Source organism: Aythya marila (assembly GCF_965140915.1).
Source record: "Aythya marila genome assembly, chromosome: 5".
NCBI classification, from domain to species: domain Eukaryota; kingdom Metazoa; phylum Chordata; class Aves; order Anseriformes; family Anatidae; genus Aythya; species Aythya marila.
In genome coordinates, this window is record NC_139046.1 from 36,350,921 (window position 1) to 36,370,643 (window position 19,723).

The 19,723-nt window shown below is 42.8% G+C and overlaps 1 protein-coding gene and 1 long non-coding RNA gene across 6 annotated transcripts in view; both read right to left on the bottom strand.

Annotated features, from left to right (window-relative positions):
- Window positions 1-19,723, bottom strand: part of SMOC1 (SPARC related modular calcium binding 1) — a 123,977-nt gene that overhangs the window by 90,522 nt on the left and 13,732 nt on the right. The gene's annotated exons all lie outside the window — the stretch shown is intronic.
- On the bottom strand, window positions 10,505-15,819 carry LOC309878189. Its single transcript, XR_014317502.1, has 3 exons — window positions 15,760-15,819; window positions 13,342-13,385; window positions 10,505-10,699 (listed from the first exon to the last, which is right to left on the bottom strand). It is a non-coding gene; the product is annotated as an uncharacterized lncRNA (long non-coding RNA).

Here is a 19,723-nt window from a genome sequence, read left to right on the forward strand (position 1 = left end):
AACAGAGCAGCTCAGCCCTTTGTGATGGGGGTGAGGAGAAATGGCCATAGCATTGCAGTGTCAGAGCAAAGTGCTTTCGCAAAGCTTTGGGGGAAGAGGGAGCAAGGGACACAAGTGACGTGAATGTGAGAAACTGGAAGTCTGTTAAGAAACAAATCTAGAAGACAAGGGTCCGCTGCAGTTGAAAACTGAGGTGCCTCAGCTATTTAGCAACTTTGCTTCAGATTAGCGCGGGCTGCTGGATAGAAAAAATAAGTAGGGAGAGAGAGGAAACGGCATGTGCAATGGCCTACTCCAGCTTTGCCAGACTGCAAGTTTAAAGATCCCCAGAACACACCTTTGGAAAAAGTGATCAATCGAGGCACGCTCACACCACTCGGGGCACCCACCCATTTGTCTAAGCAATCAGACTGGCCTGTCTCAAGTCCTTCCCAGAGACTTTCCCGGGAAACCCATACCATTTTATACACTAGAAGAGACTACAAAGTTCTGGACATTTTTATTGCTGTTGGAAAGTATCATTTCGCATTTCCTGGTTTCAACCTTACAGATTTATGCCTTGGTTTCAGGCTCCCAACCGGTGCAACCAGCCTTACTGGAGGCAGAGCTGGAGCCGAGGCCCCGTGTTAATCGCAGGGGGGCTCAGCCCCATGGCAGGCTGCCCGCAGGGCCCAAGCACCTCAGCCACGGGGTGGGAGCTCAGCCAGGTTTCCTGCCATGGAACCAGCAACCCTCAAAGGTGTCAATGATCACGCTCTAAGCCAGAGACTCAAAGCATCTGGCTTCTAGAAAGAGAGAAAGAAAGCCTGAAAGCCTTAGAAACTCTGGCAGAGAGAGGCCTAGCATGGCTTGCAGGTAGATGCCGGCCAGCCAGAACCACCATGGCTCCCACCAGCTAACCAGAGCCTTCAGCCTCAGAACCCATCTGGTGGGGTGAAAATAAAAAATAAAAAGCTTTCAAAGGCAGCTTCCTAAGAAGCCAGTTGTGTAATTTATTTATTTATTTTTTTATTTATGATACCCATTAACAGGCTCAGATCCTTCCTCAGACAGAAGGGACTTACGAGAAGGACACTGCAATACTTATATTCCTTGAGTCATCCCACCTGCAAAGCTTAGAGTCTAGCCTAAGCTAAAGCACCACTTACGTTTCAACCCCAAGCCCCCAGCTGTGCAAACAAGAATAGGTTCAAAGCACACAGCCAGTGCTTAAGGATGGTGAAGGCTGGGCAAACATATGGGATCACACCACAAAGCAGACAAACTCGGTATGTATTTGTATGAGTTAAATTCAAGGTTTTTTTTTTCCCCGTACAGGCTAGAAACCCTGCTTTTCTACAGCAATCTCCCCTCCCCCCTATTGTTTTGTGCAAGGCCCTACAAGTGGTCAAGTATTGTGCTTCATCTGCTAGAAGACTTCTAGCTAGGGAAATAACACTGTGTTTTGGGGAATCAGCTTAGAGAAAAATATGACGAAGAGGCTGTACTCTACTTTTAGAAGATAAGGTACGAGAGCCAACAAAATTTTCTAAAGAGAGTATTTAAAGAGCTCACCTACAAATAGTTAAGTAGAAAAGCCTTAGAATTTGAACTGTAACAGAGAATCTCTGCTGTTTTTTTGTTTATTGGATAGTTTTTCATTTTAGTGGTTTTGGTGTGTTTTTGTTTTTTGTTTTGTTTCTTTGTTGTTTTGGGTTTTTTTTGAGAGGGGAGATTTTGTGTGCGTTTTTATTGTTTTACAACAAAAAACACTGCAGTGAGAAAGTGACCTTTTAAAATGGTATCTCTTGCTTTTGAGGTGCAAGCTTTTGCAATAAGCACAACTCCTTAACTACTTCTGACTTGTGGGAAGGAAAGTACCAAACTATGAGACAAAGAACATGAAGTTCATTTAAGCTTTTAAAACTCTCTCTTCTTCCACAGAATTTTTACCCACGTGCCTGTTATCACTTTTTTTTTTTTTTTGTTATTTTACTTTTGTAAGCATCTAGTTTGTTGAAGCACATTGTACCCCAGATCAGAATGCTGATCAACTGAACACTGGAGGAAAAATCTTGAGAACACAAAATAGAAATTTCTGCTCAAGTCTTCTATTTCTAACATGACTTTTAAGCCTTAGTAGTAAGTTTGGCAATATTAAGGTAGAGACTGATTTAATTCCTTTGAAATAACATTACTTCAGCTTCTGTCAAAGCTCACTCTCCCAGTCAGATTATTCTTGCAGCCAAGATGACATGCAAGCCTAGAACAAATTTAAGATTAAATTTAATTTGTCAAACACATTGACAAGAGAAGGTATGTTTAACTTGGACTATTTCTTCTCATTAACTTTGCTACTATATATATATATATATATATATGTTGAATCAGATAGAAAATCCAGATGTTTGCGTAGTCAAGAAATGCATTTCTGGTCCCAAAGGAAACAATGGCAAAACTTCCACTGACATAAAGGTGGAATCTTGTCTTTAATAAAATGTATTGTTTAATAACCCAATCCAGTCTGTCTGGTTTAGGGAGTCCTCTGCTTCTTCAGTATAACTCAAAAACAAAACCAGACTTCAACACATTATCCTACGTAACTTATGCCAAGTTGGCCTCCTTTGAGAAACTCTATCCCCTACTTCAGTTTGTCATAATGATAGTCGAAACTGTTCTTTTCCCCTAGCAAATATAGCAGGATTACAATTTTGTGCTGTCACTAGAAGGTGAGAAGTCAGCTATTCCACTGGACGGGGGCATATTTTCCTCAAAAGAAACTCAGGAGATCTCAGGAAAGCAGCAGGGTTGAAGCACTGTCATTAGGTATACAATTTAAGAGAGGGCAGTATCTCAAGCAAGCTTTTTGCCCAAAGCATTCCCTATCCTTACATAAGAGGGCTTTCATGTAGACGAGTGCTTTAAACTACTGCGTATGTTCTTCAAGATCTGGAGCAAACCTTCTCGCCCCTAAATCTCTTGAATCGCGGTGGAGACTGAAGTTCATGCTTTTTTACACTCCACCATGTAAAAAAACTAAGTGTCAGCTCCAGGCTTTGCAGAGTTCTGTGTATGGGCTACACTGCCCAGGTGAATGCAGAAAGTGGCTGTGAAAGAATACTTTCCTGTGCCCATTTATCACCCGTACGTAGTAGGAATGGCTACAGTCAGTCCTAGGAATGCCCTCTACCCATCTGAAAAAGCTTGAAGTACTGCAGACAGCATGGACAAGTTAAGGGGCCACTGGTTACAAACTCTTGAAATGTTAGATGATAGTTCACCTAGTTAGATCAAGCTGTGTAATCTACAGTAATCCTCCCCTCCATCTGTAACTACTTCCTTCCTAATAATTCCATTAGAACCTCTGTGGGATCTATTACTGCTCAAGAACACTTTAAGACCCTTCCCTTGAACTTATTTCAAATCTTTTATTCATGGGAGTTTCCAACATTACACTAATACTGTTCAGCAATGCTCCTGCCTTGTGCCAAAGTTGTCTCAAAGGGTTGAAGACCCTTTATTTCATATGTGTTTATTACACAAGTCTGTTATGTAACGTGAGGATGCACATCAGCTGCAAGCACGTCCAATTACAAACAAGTCTTGCTGAAGCATTCTTAAATGAATCTACTTGAAGTAAAAGCTCTCTGTTGAGTTTCCATCAGCAGCCTGGTAGCTATAAAAGGCTTCCCTTTAATTCCAAATGCCCTTAAAATTTGTCTTTATAACCTGACAACTCATCCAACCACCCTTCTCTTAAATACAGTCTCATCCTTTCTTTATCTCAAGAAATAGAATTACTTTGCCCTTTCTTTCCACAGTGTTATTGCTGAAGAGCAGGGAGCCTGCTCTAAATGGAGTCTCCAGGGCAGTTGATAAGCTTTCTAAACATCCCAAACTGGCAAGACAGAAAACACACAAACATTTTCTCCTTCCATCGCTCATTCTCTCCAACAAAAAACAAAACCTACTTTTCATTGCAGACACCTTGCACTGCAAAAAGTAGATAATAAGTTTTACCAGACTTTCACTGCTTTTAAACTTGTGAATACTATCTTCTAGGTAACTAACTCCCTTTAGCATGCATATTAGTTAAGCACACATAGCAAAACAGATACAGCTGAGCATATGTCAAGCTGGAAAATCTCTAGATTGTCACCACTGTCCGGTCTATACCGCATCCAGTATCTCACTTCAGCGATGACCACATGCATTAAACACTACGGGGGAAAAAAAAAAAAAAAACAAACATATCAGGTGTATGAAGACGACTCATCTCTGGAACTGCTCTACTCTGCTGCTAGGAGATCATCACATGAAAAGAGATGAGAAACGATTTTACACGCACAGGTAGGCAGACATATCTTTAGAGTTCAGCTCCAATGGAAATACAACTGTACAAGGGCATTCTTTCGAGTTCAAATGCTTTGTTCATGTACATCTTCCAGGATTGAAAATGCCACCCATTAAAACACTATAGCCCTACAAGTTTCAGTCCTTCTTAACTCAATTCTTTTAAAACACTCAAAGAGTCTTTCAAATTGAAGCTGGCACCCAGCCTTCATTATGGTTGCTGCCAACAGCAGAACCAAGAAGTAGATATTAGAAATAGCTGAGCTCATTAGTTCAAACCCAGCAAGGGCTGGCTGCCCATCAGCAGAGGTACACTAACTGAATGCCAAGTCTGACATTCCAGTGCACAGGAGGAATATTGAAAAAGGAGGTGCTGTGAACGTTAAAGAGTTCACTTTTCTTAACTATATACTTACCTCCACACAATCCAAAGACAATGATTAACCAAAGATAACTCTCGGTGGAAGGTGGATGCATCGGGGGTTCTCTGCGTTACACTTGACTTCGCACTTACTATCATCAACACTTCAACACCAAAGCATCTGAAGCTCTATTACTGCTTCTGCCTGGGAACATAGCTGTCTTGACAGGTCTCCCTCTATAAAAGGGAGACCTTTGCATCTCCAGAGATTTTCCACAGGGTCCTGACCTCATCAGCTATACAGGGAGGTTGCCCTTATTTAGTCTATTACTCCTCTGAAGCATCAAAAACTGTGAAACTGAAAAGACAGGAACTTCACTTTGTTAATACAGATGATCATGTTCCCCTGCTAAATTCAGAGTAACTCACATTGCCAGTACTGCGAAAGCTACAGCTTTCTCACATTTATGGCTAACCTTATTCCAGAGCTCTTACAAATAAAGGTGTTTTTTTTCCTGGCATCTTAGAGGCTGACTCATCCCTTGACTTTCAGCCTATGGATTAAGAGGCAACAGTAGAGACACATTCTCATCAGCAGAAGTTATTAACTGCTCAGTTAATAGCTATGAGATCCTCTTTGCTCCTTCCAGGAAACACTGCAGTAGTGACATCCACAGTCCAAACATGTTTGACATTCAGACTCCTAGGGTCTGAGCTGCAGACAGGTGGTTTCAAAGACTGAGCTTTACAAGTCAAACCATACTACCGAAATACATACCATTTAGCAATCTTAACTCTTGCTGTTGTAGGTCAGCACTTCAGAATAGCCCTCCAGTAGATGCATTTGTTACCATAAGGATCCCAGGCGTGACTTCTTAAAAGTCACTGCTTCAGGTGCCATACCTGCCTCAGGGGATTCTACACTGACCTAAACAGATACATTAATCTAAGGCAAGGTTTAAATTCAGAACAAAGTAGTCCTGTCTGCCATGAAAAGAAATATGCCAGCCAGGAATTTAGAGCAAGAGGGAAAGAATCAGGAAAGGATATATGAAACAGAACTGAAACTCCTGTCAAAAGTCAGGAAAAATAAACTCTTTCTCCTAACTCCCTAAGGGAAAGAGTCATTGTTTTATTACTTTGTTCTGCAATTCTGTTTGCATTGTATTTTACAGTGTTTACAATATTTCTCATCTTTCCTCTTGCATTTAAACCAAATGCTTCCCTCAGTTTTGTATGGGTAACCACCCGCCGAGTTTAGCCCTCTGTGTGAATGACGTGCTGGACAATGCTTCCTCGGACCGTCAGGCAGTCAGAGCTCCCTGGCACCGTACATGTACAGGCAGTAGCAGAGAAGCTTTCCCCATTCCTGGAGTCTTTCTGGGCCACAAATGGAAGAACCTGCTGTGAGTACAAGACTCAGGACATGAACTTCAGCTCTGCCAATATGCAGCTTTAATTAAAGTTCCCACCTCAAAAAAGTCTCTTAATATGGCCATGCAAACATATGATAACAAGCTTTCCATAACAGACAAGATATGTACTGGCTACTGCAGGAGTTGAAAAAGCTACAAAAGACAGTTTTAAGATAAAATGCTTGTGCAAGGCGAGAATGAAGGATCCTTGTTGGCTTTAATTCCATCCTCTGCTGTCAGGGACAGACAACGTTCAGAAATGTGTTAGTGTATACACTGAGGAGTAACGACATTTTTGGATTTCTGCAGACAGGATTCCTTTACAATTGTGTTTTTCTTAAGTGTTGCAGCAGTAACTTAGATGCCAGTCAATAAACTTGAAAAGCACATAACAGGTCAAGCATTACTATAGCTCCAGCACTGCCACTTAGTGCAAACTACTGTACTGGGTCTGGCTGGAATGTTAACTTTCCCGGCAGCAGCCCATTCAAACCACCACAACTACGCAATGCCACTTCAAAGTGACAAGCAGTTAGTGTGCAAGGCTTCCTATCCTGCTCAAGTACAGAGTTCACATGCCTTCTGATGGCTTGGGAGTAAGAGGCTTCATTTTAATCACTTGTGGTGAACTACCAAGCAACGTTGCTATTCCATTAGCAAGACATGCTCTTCACACAGGTCAAGAGCATTTTCAGTACTGAAGTGAGAGACATGGTTCATAAGATGTTCCCAGCAGAAACCCTTCCTCCCCACCAAACTCTGCAAGGGTCATCACTAACCTGTCAGGGTTTGCTGCTCAAAGACTCCTGAGGCCTTCAGTTTTTAAATAATGGAAGGGAAGCTAGGATAAAGGTGTCTTCAAAAGAAGCATTTACAAGCATCTTGACACTGCCCCAGGTTGTTGGTATGAGCTTCTCCTGTAAACTACAAAATTCCTTTCCCATCATACTGCATCCCTTCCCCTCACCCCGCTATGTTATACACATCCTTAATCCCCACATCCAAGCAGATGTGGGGATTAATGATGACATTAGAGAGTGACTGATCTTCATACAGGCTGTTCACTCTCTCAGGTTGACAGCTTTTTCACGTTTTGTACTACGGGACTGTTTACTTTAGTGTCTGTTTACTTTCAGCTTGGAGGAAAGGTTGATTCCAGCTATGCTGAACTATTTTTCACACTTAGGTGAAAAGCTGCAAAATACTCATGAAGATTCCTTTTTTGTGAGAGACAGACAATTTCCTTTTTTCCCAAAGAAATAAGTTTTGGAGTATTTCTGGCTCTACAGTATTGTCCCTTAAACACAAGTGAAGTGAACTTTCACCGTCACTAAGATGCTTGTAGTCAAAAGCTGTCAACACCAACAGGGTACCTTCATACCTAGAGTTCTTCTGTCCAGGGTTGACAGGTCATAGAAGTAGTCACCTCTAGCCCAAATTCACGCAGAACTCACCAGGTTAGCCTTCTTCCAGTTGCACTCACTGGGGTTCTGGAAGTACTCAGCTAACTTTGTGCTATTTGTATTTGTGTCTCTAGTGAAAGCTAAACAAAAATCTAACATACATATTGGACTATTTTTGCTGTCTGCCTCCCTGAAGGGAGAAGGGTATCAGTCTTAATATAAGCAAATATGAAACCTTTGAACAATAAATCCTTGACACAGATAATGGGCAAGATTATTGCACTCTCTCATCTTCCTTTTCAGGGAATGTTATTGAGAAAGCTATGGCAAAACAGCTGTGGCTTTATCTGGATTCCTCAGATTTTCTGGATCTCTTTCAGTCTGGTCTAAGACCTGGCCTCAGTACAAACACATACTCGGACTCACTGGTCAGACTTCTCGAAGTGGACAAAGACCAAACTTACATTTTTAGTTGACAGACTTAAAGCAGTTGGTGATACCAGCTTCTGCATACAGGGTTTAGTTTTTTTTCAGCTTCCCCAAACTATGAAGAGTAGTGCTCACATCACCACCGCATCTGGAGGAGTACTGGGAGCCTCTTTCAAACAACGCTGAGCAATTTTTCTTTCTTCACACCTTCTGGAACATAAGAAGCTGCTGTGCCCGACCTCACCTGAAGGAGTTTGTTTTTCTGGCCCCATTGATCAAGACTGCTCTTCTCACTGGTGGATGTCCCTCCTTCCTAACAGCCTGGAATAAAGCCTATATAAAGATGAACCCCAAAAGAATAAAGAGGCACCAGTAGGAAGGATTAGAAGAAGCAGGGCTTGCTTTGTCACTGAATACTACAACGCAAGGGCTTATTGCTCATGTGGTACTACTATACTGCTTGAGGTCATAGCAGGCAAGCTAACACACTGGCAGGGAACAAGGGAGATGAAGTATCTCTAATCCTTTCTCCAATCCACCTACAGCCTCCCATGTAGTAATTACAGCACAAGCTTCTGATCTAAACAAGAAGCAAGAAACTAGCAAATCATGTTCCCTCGCCCTGCTCAAAGCTAAGTCTCAGGAAAGCTCTAGTCACCACAGCTGCAAAGTGCTGCAGACTCCAGAGGTCTGTCAAAAAATAATAATAATAATAATGTAGTAGATAGCAACAAAGGCCCATGCCATGGCTGTTGTCATCCACACCCCAAGAAGTAGCTCAGTGATATCTAAATAGTAGCAAGACTACTAGCAAGGCAGAAGCATCCAGGGCAACTAGCTGTCAGGGATATTCTGGTTGAAGAGTAGCCTGTTCCGGAGAAAGGAGAAGGGAAAAGAAAAAAAAAAAAGCCACCACCATTCTCCTCTCTCTTCCCTTGCGCTCAGCAACTTCAGGCTGAAGAGTTATTCCAGGCAGCAGCTGTCTTTGAAAGCACTGCAAAGTCCTACTTTTACCTAAAAAAAATAATCTTGACATGTAGAACAATGCATCATCACAGATCTTACAAGCTTCTTGGCCCATATCTGGAGGTAAGAGATGATTGGAGGGGGAATTGAGTCTGAGAGAAATCCAGTGAAATTCAGCCATACAAATAGGAAGGGAAGAATTAGCAAAACTAATTTTATGTTGCTTGATAGGACTCCAGGCAGATGCTAATTTAGTTTAGGGCAACTGCTACCCAATAGAGAATGTCTGTTTTGATTGAAGAAATCAGGCTGACAGTCACGTAAGAATTGGCTTTGTAGGTGCACAAGAAATGGCTGCATACCTGGCCTAGCTACAAGATTTCACTGACCCTTGAAAATTAAAACATGTCTACTGGTAAAGACACTAGCGTGACTGCATCAGGTTATTACTGCTGGTCTTGGTTTTGGCTGAACTTTGCCATGGCTAGTAGTACCATACATTTCTCTACTCAAGTCTTTCTGTATCCAGACAATGTTCCTCACTCTTGTCCTTTGCTCCCTTTCAACTCTCACCCCCTTAGATTCAGAGAGGTCCTATATGTTTAATCAGCTCTCTTCCAGTACCTACTTGGAAAACACTGAAACCTTTGAGAAAACCTTAAGCCATCTCTGCTCCTCCCAGCTGAGGTGTGCTGGCTCTTGTGCACAGAAAGACCACTGCCATAATCAACACTGAAAGATTCTTCCTTAGCAATTACATTCACATCTTGGAGATACAAGTGTTGTTACCAGCTCATGCACCAAGCATCTTCCTCCAGGGTTTATTCACGTGCCAGGCTGCTGGTTCATTCCCATCCCTCACCACCATGCCAGCTCCTCCCCTCCTTCTCAGCTTGCCCAGCTTCCTAAAACCTCTCTCATCCCAGTACCTTACAAACCCATACAAATTCTCCAGCCAATTTCTTATTCAGAATGCAAGCAAGTAGTAGTAGGAAGTTATTAAACAAGCCCTCAAAAGCCCTAATTGTACTCAGTAATCCTGCTCAATCTCTGGATACTACTTCAATCCCCAATCCTCTTTTACTAGTTACATCTCAAGTAATTGAGACGTATATTCCAGCCAGCAAATATCTTTGTTTTCACAAGACTTCTGAATCCAGGCTACAGAGAAATAAGTCAGTTCAATGTTGCTCTGTTTTTGATTCATCAAGCCAGATGACAAATTATAAATCCTGAAAGCAGATTTTATTTTCAGTACTTTTCAGTGGCAGGGCAGGATATCCGTAGCCTTGTTTCCCATCCCATCCCTAACATCCCTCTGGGTACCACCTAGCTGTTGGCCACTTGGCAGGGAAGCAATAACTCCGTTTCTTGCAGAGATCTTTCAGAAGCACCACACAATGTTATTACATTTGAACATCAAGACAGTGCCAACAAAGCATGAGCTCTGCCTAAAACAAAAGCAGAGCAGGAAAGAGCAAGAAAAAGTACAAACTTGAATTATCCCTAAGAAAATCCAAAATATCTGAAAACAAGAGTAAGATGTCCTGCAGAGAATCCATCTCCAGATTCAGCCTCCCTCCCCACGTACCCAGAGCCTGCTAAGAGCACATGTATACTACAGCTTGCACAGGACTAGGACTCTCTGCAGTTCCTAAGTCTGGCTGTGAAGTCTCTGCCAAGGAGCTTCCTTCTTCCCTCTCCCCCTACCGCTGGAATTTCCTCGTTTCTCAGCAGAGCCCAACACAAACTTCTTAGAAATGTTTGCAGGGTAATTTAGTCATCATTAATCCCTAGGAAAAAAAAAAAAAAAAAGGAGGGAAAGTTTCAATAGGTAAAGCCAGAGCCAGATTTTGAACACCTGTGAGCAAGGTTTAAAGGGAGGGAAGGTCTAAAGTTTGCACGCAAAGAAGCTGACAGCAATATTTGGCTCCAGGATGCAGATTTATATCCCTTGCTTATTTCATCATTCTCCATGTCCATACCCAGAACTGGATTCTGCTACAGAGTATGAGGACTGCCTCGGAGCAAACAACTCCAGCTGAGCACTGCTCTTAAAAGGGAGTCACGTCAAGTCCTCTAAATCAGATGAATCCCAGGTTTGCAGGCAACAAATGGTCTTCTATGCAGTAACTTTCATGAGAAAGCCTTCAAGCAGAACCTGTGTACATCCTTGACTATGGAAAGAAGTGCCAAAAACGTAAGTATGGGTCCTTAAAAACTTGTTTCTGAATGATTTCCTAAGGAGCAGTAAACAAAGCTGGAAGGGTGCTTCGTGGAGTGCCTAGTCTCTCTCCCCAGATCACACCAAGCACTAATGATAGCTGCCTCAAACATTTTTACTCCAACTAGTTCTCCCTTAACTGGCAAGGTCTGAAGGCTTGCAACACTTCAAGTGGCTAAATGCTTATTTAAAAAGCTCGGCTGAAGTGAGATCACCCCCAAGGAACACAAACACAACATCCTCACAGAAACTCACTACAACTAACATGAATTTAGAGAAGATTTTTGTTTGAAGGTGGTTGTACCTCACGGGATAATTAATTTCAGGGGCCTGAACATCCTGTGGAAATGATGGCAGCTCTGATTTCTATATTTCTATGTAAAAAGGAGCTCTTGTCTAGTCCTGAGAGCAAATCAGGCAGCAATAGTATTCCTTCTCCAGAACAGCACCCTGCAAGAATTAACATCTAAAAGACTGTTTTTTAGCTCAAAAATCAGGAGGTTGCTTTTTATAGTAGGATGCATAAGACATTATCAAGTCTTTGCAACATTTTATGTGCTTGATCATATTGTTTAATGGGTAGTAATTCACCCAAATTGATTAGAGGCATAGTAGGTACATAGCAATAACAAACAAAAAGCATACCAAGAAATCACTAGCTAATTAATGCTGGTTTTCCTTTTTTTTTTTTTTTAAAAAAAAAAAAAAAAAAAAAAAAAGAAGTCTACTTTAACAACATAAGCAGCTTAAGATAAGTATTATTTTCAGATAAAATTATTACCACATAGTACTGAAGAGTTCAGGCAGAAAGACACCATTAGTGGTTTGGGGTAGCTCTACTGCTGCCGCTCGTACCAGGGGACAGATCTGTGACTACTAAATGACACCAAACCACTCACCTCCATCTCAGCAGTTGTTAGCCAGGACTCCCCAAGAAAACAGAGTCAATACTCATGGCAACAACTACCCAAAGGCAGCTGTACCCGGATGGATTCATGCAGGCAATGCACAGACAGGTTCACTTCAGCTAGCCTGTGACGTCCAGCTGTCATCTTGTCCCTGGGCATCTCACTCCATTTTCTATTTATAACCATTCCCCCGGCATAACTGTACTTTCTGATAAAGTTTGCTTTCTTCAGATGTACTGACTAGTGAGCCATGTATTTGCATACATGGACATTGTTTAAGGGTAATGCAAATGCTTATCTAAATATAGAAAGTACTTTCATTTTTTCCACAGGCAGATATTAAAGACTTAAACCAGTAGATAAGTTGCACAGAAGGCAATCCCTGTAAGAAATTACACGGCAACAAGGAAATTTAACAAGGGAATCAGGCTGAGCCTTTTCCAACAGTTTGCTTGTGGGAAGAGTTATTCTTATGGTCACTCTTAGTAGAACTTCTCACCTAGCTCTAGGCTTTCTGCTCCACACACTGAACCATCTGCACCGTGTTTGAGGGCTAGATACGTGTGTGTCCTAACCCGAGAAAAATCAGGGTTCTTAAGTCCACCAACCTCTTCAGCTTACCAAGCTTATGTTCTCCTTATCAAGAAGAGCAGCATGATGTTACCTGAGAAAGGCAAGTCATTTAGCCTAATGTAACAGGAACACCAGAGAAACCCTGCAGCTTTTGGCTATCTTAAGAACTATTTTACTTGGTGATAACAAGTGGCAGTAGCTTGGTATTCTAGCCTCAGAGGCTAAGCATCAGCAAGAAGCTTCAACTCTGCATACCACCCTCTTGCAACTGAGCATTTTAGGAAAAAGCACCTTATTCACAAAGAAAACTTGCATCAAAAACCGACCATTAGGGGCAATACTGGCAGAGCTTTAAATGATAACAAGCAGAATGGAAAAGGCATATAACATCAAATGAAAGCCTAGCACAAAAGTTGCAGAATATTTAACTGTGAAGGTCTCTCCTAATACTGCATGAGTTTTTCTAATAATGCTCATCAAAAAGGCTGTTTTAATTACTCCCATCTCTAGCCAACCCAAATATGGTTTATCAGGAACGATCTGGTCGAGTCTTTCAGTCTGAGTCTCTTGTCCATGATCTTCTGTAAGATTTCATTCCTTGCACTTCACAATGAAGAGGAAACAATGCCAAAAATAAGCCTTTTTCCTTCTGAGATATTTTAGAAGCAGGGAGGACAGCACATCTAGTGCCAAGACAGCTCATAGATAGCATCACACTCCTACCTCTTACCTCCCTCTGCTCCGTATGAACTGTACCATGACAAGCATCTGCTTCTGCAACAAACCAATACAGCAATTAGCACGAGTTCTGTTTCAGACACTTAATGCTTATAAATACACAGCCCAGAATAACTGAGGAATACAGAAAACAGCAAGAGACAAGTGCCATTTCAAGCATTCTTTGATAACTTCTGTCAGCACTCTTCAGTCTTCAGGACTGGCTGCATCTGCAGGCAATGAGCAATCTCTTGTCACTCAACAAACCTACCCTTTGCACCAGGGCCCCAGGTGCTGGAGCATAGTGTTGAGGGGCTGGGCAACTTCTATTTAGATAAGTTTTTCCTATTGAGCACGTTCCTGCTCTTAAATCCAAGTGAGGACATACCTGACCCTGTAGCTTATTCCAGGTTTCAGTGAAATGCGGGGGTGATACTGGAAGACTTTCTTCCATGCCGTTGCCAACATGATGCAGACACCCCAGATATTTCCGCTCTTGTTTGAACTTTAAGGCAGGGATTCTCCCAGGTGCTGCACAATATTTGAGCAATATAATTTAGGGTCCTGTTTAAGGATAAGAATGGCCAGGATCCCACCAAATACAGCAGGATACATACTTGGCTGCTTCTTATGAAATAAAGACTTATTAAAAATATCAGTTTAAAACATCACCTGTTCACTTGGCCTAGCCTAAAAACATTCTTCATTAACTGGAAATTGCATTAGAAATTGCCAAACAGCTGTTTAACAGGATATACTGTAAGCATGATGTGCAGCTTCAGAGGGTTTTGCACTTCTAAGACTTCTTTTTGTCTGTGGACTACAGCGTATTTACCAGGAAAAGAGCTCCACCACATACCTGTAAGGCAGGCACTATTCCACTCTGGGTGAAAACCTTCAGAAATGGTCAAGGTCACAGAACAAGCCAGTAGAAGATGAAACGAGCACAAGCTACCACCATTCTCCAGACACTCGATGCAAAGGAAGCTACTCTCCCCCAGCCTCTGGCCATGTTTATAGCTACTCGCCAAAAGCACATCCAAGGCAAAGGCACAATAATGCATCACTGGGGTGAGAGGGAGCATTTCGTTAACTCCTGGTGCCTGGAGCACTCTCCCCTTACCTCTGAGTGATTACAGCTGTGAAGGAAGCACAGGCTTCACTTATAAGCAATGCTTTTAGCTACTGAGAAACACTTGCTGATGCAGCCTGGCTACCTAACACAGGAGGTGGATGAACAACATGGAAAGAGGTGAATGAAGCTGTGTTACTGTTCTAACCTCACCAGTGCAGTGAATGCCATTCAACAGCAAAGTGTTAAGCAAGAACCCATCGCTGCTCTTGTAGATGGCTCCGGTGAGTACTGCTCCAGGGGCAAGACAGAGCACTATGGATTGTGCAAGGTCTTTTACCTACCAAGGGAAGATTACCTAGAAATATACAAAAGGTGGCACAAGAGCTAGAGTTGAGTGAACGCAAGTATGCTTATTGTGGCCTTGCTGACTTGCATGGGATTTTAAGTTAGTATACACACAACTTCTCTAAGGCCAACTGATCAGAATTTGAGACTCAGACCCACATAACTGTAGGAGTAACAAGCCACAGTTTTTCTTATAAAACCTAGTTATAACTTCATTAGTCTCTTACTCAGAGACATAAGTTTCAGTAGCAAAGGGGCAAGTTATTTCTTTATTAGCCTGCAAGGGCCTGCTCCTCCTCTACAACAGCTGGCACATTCCCCTCAAAGGAAAGGGGTCAAAACAGAGCAGAAATTCAACACTAACCTGATGCTCCAAGTTTGACAGAGAGACTTAGATAGTCCATATAACACTCTGGAGCTTTCCATCACATTTGACATGTTTACTCCTTGTCTGAAAGACTTTAAAATCCTCTTATGTTACCTAATCACATCCTGTGGCAAGCTGAAGATACTTGACATTCCTCTCCTCCCTTTCCCCCACCTTTGGGGCAAGCTCAGTGTAAACATGGCATCAACCCAACTACAGCGGCGCCAAGCACCACGTGGGATCCCAGAGGAGCACCCTGTGCCCTCTGAGAGGGTGGCACAGCACAGGACATCCAGGCGCTGTCCCTTCTATCACCTAACTGGCCTACAAGATAGGAAGCGTTGGGAGAGATGATGAAGAACAGGTTTATTTTCTGCTCCAACAATGGCTCTTCCTCTCAGCCGCAAGTCTGAAAACACAAGGCAGCTCCTTTTTAAAAGGAAAGTCACTCCTCCACCTAACTAGGAGCTGGAAAAGCATAAGGCTTTTCCAAAGCAAAGGTTTTTCCAAAACAAGCAGTGGGGCTGCACATGCAGAAAGGCAGAGACCTCCCCTTCAAATTTTTAATTTAAGAGGGGCAGACAAGAAAAGAGCCAGGAAAAGCAGCCAGTCTAATGTGGCATTGAATTCTCAGTAAGACTCACAGCTTGGCAGATAATCCCTTTGGACTGTTCCTGCCATGCAAATCTGCGGGACAAGCTGTTGACAATCAAGTTTGCTATACTTATGATGATGAAGTGGGACTGCTGCTAACATCATTCGCTTTCTCAGAGAACTGCATTCAGCTTCTGATAAGCCCGGAGTTGAAAATATCAGACTTCAGGCATACGCCTCTGTGGGAGATCAACAGCTACAGATGTTGATGGACGCACCCAAACCAGCTGCTCAAAGCAGCTACAGAAGTTGTGTGCCAACTTAGCAACTGCTTGGCCATCGCAGTATTGCTCCTCCACATCCAGCACTGCAACATCCACGGTCAGTATCAAACAGGGCTGACAGGGTAAACTCAGCAACACGCCTGCAACCAAGCATAGTAACCGTGATAAAAACAGAAGCTGAAGAGTCCAATTCAGCACCTAATCACTGGAGTACAGAGCTGCTGGAACAATGGTTGAGAGCCTCAAAGGATCTCTTCACCTGCTAAATCACATTCAGTTTCTAGACTTGTGCAGAAGCCTTATGAGTCTAGCGTTACTTATTTCTTATTTAAGCAATTCCACGTTGTACAAAATTAAGTTGTTAATATCTGCTGAGCCCCTCAGAGTTCTATCTGTGCCTGTGCAGAAGTATTACACAGGAAGGAAACTTTAGTACCAGGAAATACAGAGTGGCAGCAGGCACAAGGGGACTTAACTGCCCCATTGCAGAGACAACACCTCAAGTTCGTTCAGCTTTGCTCTGTTCCCACTGAAGTAAAGCAACCACTGAACTGTGAGAAAGGCAAGATCAGACACGTATTTCGGTAGCTATACATCCATTGTACTAGTGTAGGACAAGGTATCCTTAAAACAGCATTTTTGCCAAACCTGCCACTAACTTCAATGAAGATTTACTCAAGATCCCAAGCATAGTAAAATGAAATCCTTCACTTCTTGGGACAAGGTCTTAACATGCTGGGGGAGCACCACTTCAAAGAACATAAGCTGAAGAGAAAAGACAAGCCCTATTGCATTTTGGGCCCATTTTTGACCATGCTGAAGCTATTTAGGAGTTCTCTAACTTAAAACACAACCTGAGCAGCTTACCAGAACAAAGATTCTCCAGCCCACAAGTGCACGTAGATGTTTGAGACTGTCTTCAAACACCAGATGCATAACCCAATCTTTGTTCATTCAGGACAATTTACTAACTACTTCCACTGCTTTTATTAATTGCTTCCAAATGTAATTGCTCAATTTCCAGTTCAAAGCACCTTACATTAAGTACTAAAGAAAGCCATCTTTGGGACACCTTATCAGCATGTTGCACACCAACGTACGTACCTCCAATTGGCACAAGTGGCCACTTAATTACATCATTGGTCAGGCAGACTATTCAAGTGGAATTAAAGCATCTAATTACCTTTCCCCAACAACATACTGAATTAAAGTTGAACTACTACAAGATTATTAGAAGCCGCAGTAAATTTAAAGATCAGATTTAAAGGCAAGAGTCTTGTGAGAAGTTTTGATCTTCAAAGCTCCTTAAGGCAGTTTTTCCTTTTGGTAGTAAGCAAGTTCAGACAGCCAATTATTCTGCCGAACACCTTTTTACCTTCTATAGCCACAGAAATATTGAACACCCCAGGTTTTACTCCTCAACAGTACAAGGAACAGCTTTAGGCAGCACACAGGCATTGGCATTCAGAGCTGAGCAGTTACTTTAGGAGATTAACCTAACTCTTAGGACAGCATTGCCATAGCTGATTTACCAATAGACAACCCAAAGCCCAAACGGCCTACCACTGCTGTTGCACTGTAGATAAAACACTGGGCATACCCCAAACCATCAGGTTTTACCTCATATTGCCAGTGCAGTTCTGCACCACGTAATTCTGGAAGTCTGTCTTGGCTAACTCCCCATTTCAGTCTCACATTGTCCGATTTTCCTAAAACCCAGGCTCTTACAGAAGGGAATACTGAAGCTCTTCATCAGTGAGCTCCCCAGAGAAGGTTTATTCCCAGCCTAAAAAGGAAAAAGTACCCCTGACCTCACTTCTGGAATGCCTGGCATTCTGCAACATTTAAATAATTCGTGTTTGGAAGTATTTCCTGGATGTTTCCCATTGTTCCTCTTCACCCAGCTGCAGCATAGCTGTTTCACCAGGACGCATACCTCCTGCTACCTCTTGCAGCCCCACAGCACGGGAGGTTGGTGCTGTAGGTAACCAGCCTGCTGCTTCTTGCACGGCTGAAGCCACTAGAGGGCATTGACATTTGCTCTGAAGATAGGGTTCAGTGCAAGAGACAGGCCTCACACTGCACTTTTTAGGGATGTCAGAGACTTTGATGCTGCCTTTCCCTACTCAAAGCCCTTGTCTACTGCTGCACAGCTGCCTTAATGCAAGATTTGCACCTTTAGCGTTCATCAGCAATTTCACAGAAGGACAGAAACCAGATCAACCCGTATCTTCTCACCCCTGCACACCACTGTGTACACTGGTCAAGTCTTTCCCGTCCCAGTTCAATTTTCTGATAATTTGGAAAGCTGACAGGATTTCTGAGCATTCTCCTCCCCATCTGCAGACAGCAACGCTATCATTTTCCCTTCTAGACTAAGTTAGCACTGCTACATGTTCCAGACCTACTTTCCTCATTCTCATCAAGTGCCTCGTTCACAGTTGCAGAGCGAATGCTTTAACGCAGTGTGTTTACATACACCCATGACAGATTTTCACTTTCGCATGCCGCAGACCTAAACAAGGAGAACTGAAGGCCGACTGACACTCCTGCGCTCAGAAATAACAAGCAGCAGATGAGCAGAGAAGCCCTGCGCTCCGCCGAACCATCTCGCTGTTCTATTTCAAGCAAGTACTTACGTATTTGACAACAGAGAATAAAAAGCAGCTGACAAGAACCTTGCATAGGTTGGCCACGGGACTTGAAAGCAAAGGGAATGTAGATGTTAAAAGCCCAAATTAATAAGGGTGCCCTAGCTAGGCTAGATCTAATCCATCACACATACCTGAGGGCTCAGTTTCCTTCCCCTGTTCAGACAGAGGCTCTTTTTAGGTTATACATAGAGCCAAGCCCATCCACCAAAACACCTTGAAAATTCAGTTTCCAGTGCACTGCAGATAACTCCACCAGGTTGTAAGGTGCCACGTCACCTCCCCATGTGCTACATCCAGTGTGAAACCAGCTGGCCCAGAGCAGCACCCAGCACCATCGTAACCAATGATAACAACCACATTAACAACCCCATTATTCCGGGGTGTGTATCTTGACCCCACAGTGCGGTAAGTGGGAGCACAACGTGATGAAGTACGCTAGATAAGAGTACTTCTAGGTAGTCCACCCAGCTCCATGAAATCTAGGCAGTGCCCTGGAGAGCTCAGGGGCACGTCTTCTACAGTTGTTTGCAAAGGTTGGCACCCTTGCGGAGTCCAAAAATACTTGTTTACAAGTTTGACCTAACCCCCACCACTACACCAGACATGAAGGGAAAGCTGCTTAACAAACGACAGGACAAAATTAATTGTAATGCCAAGGCTGAGACGTACAAGGTAGCCAAGATCTCTTTTGAAGAGATGTAGAGTTCTTTTTATCAGACAAGTTCTTGTACATAGGTGAAACAGGTGTTTAAAACAATCCCAATGTTCACTTACACCTACACTGGGAAAGCTCTTCTAGTACAGGATACAAGCAAAGTACTCCTATGTTAAAAGCAGAAAGACTGGCCTTCAGCAGAACTTAGCCCAGACACCCTTAACTACTCTCACATTGAGCTGGCCTGCCTAATTTTCACATTCACAAAGGTACAAACCTACTATTGCTTTGAGGCATGCACCGTATTCAATCGGGAATGAGTCCTGCCTACCCAGCAAACTTGTAGGCCTTAGCCTACCCTATCTTAACAAGGGCATGAGAAAGAGTCAGTCTTGCTCCTCCTGGAAGGAAAGTTACCTCT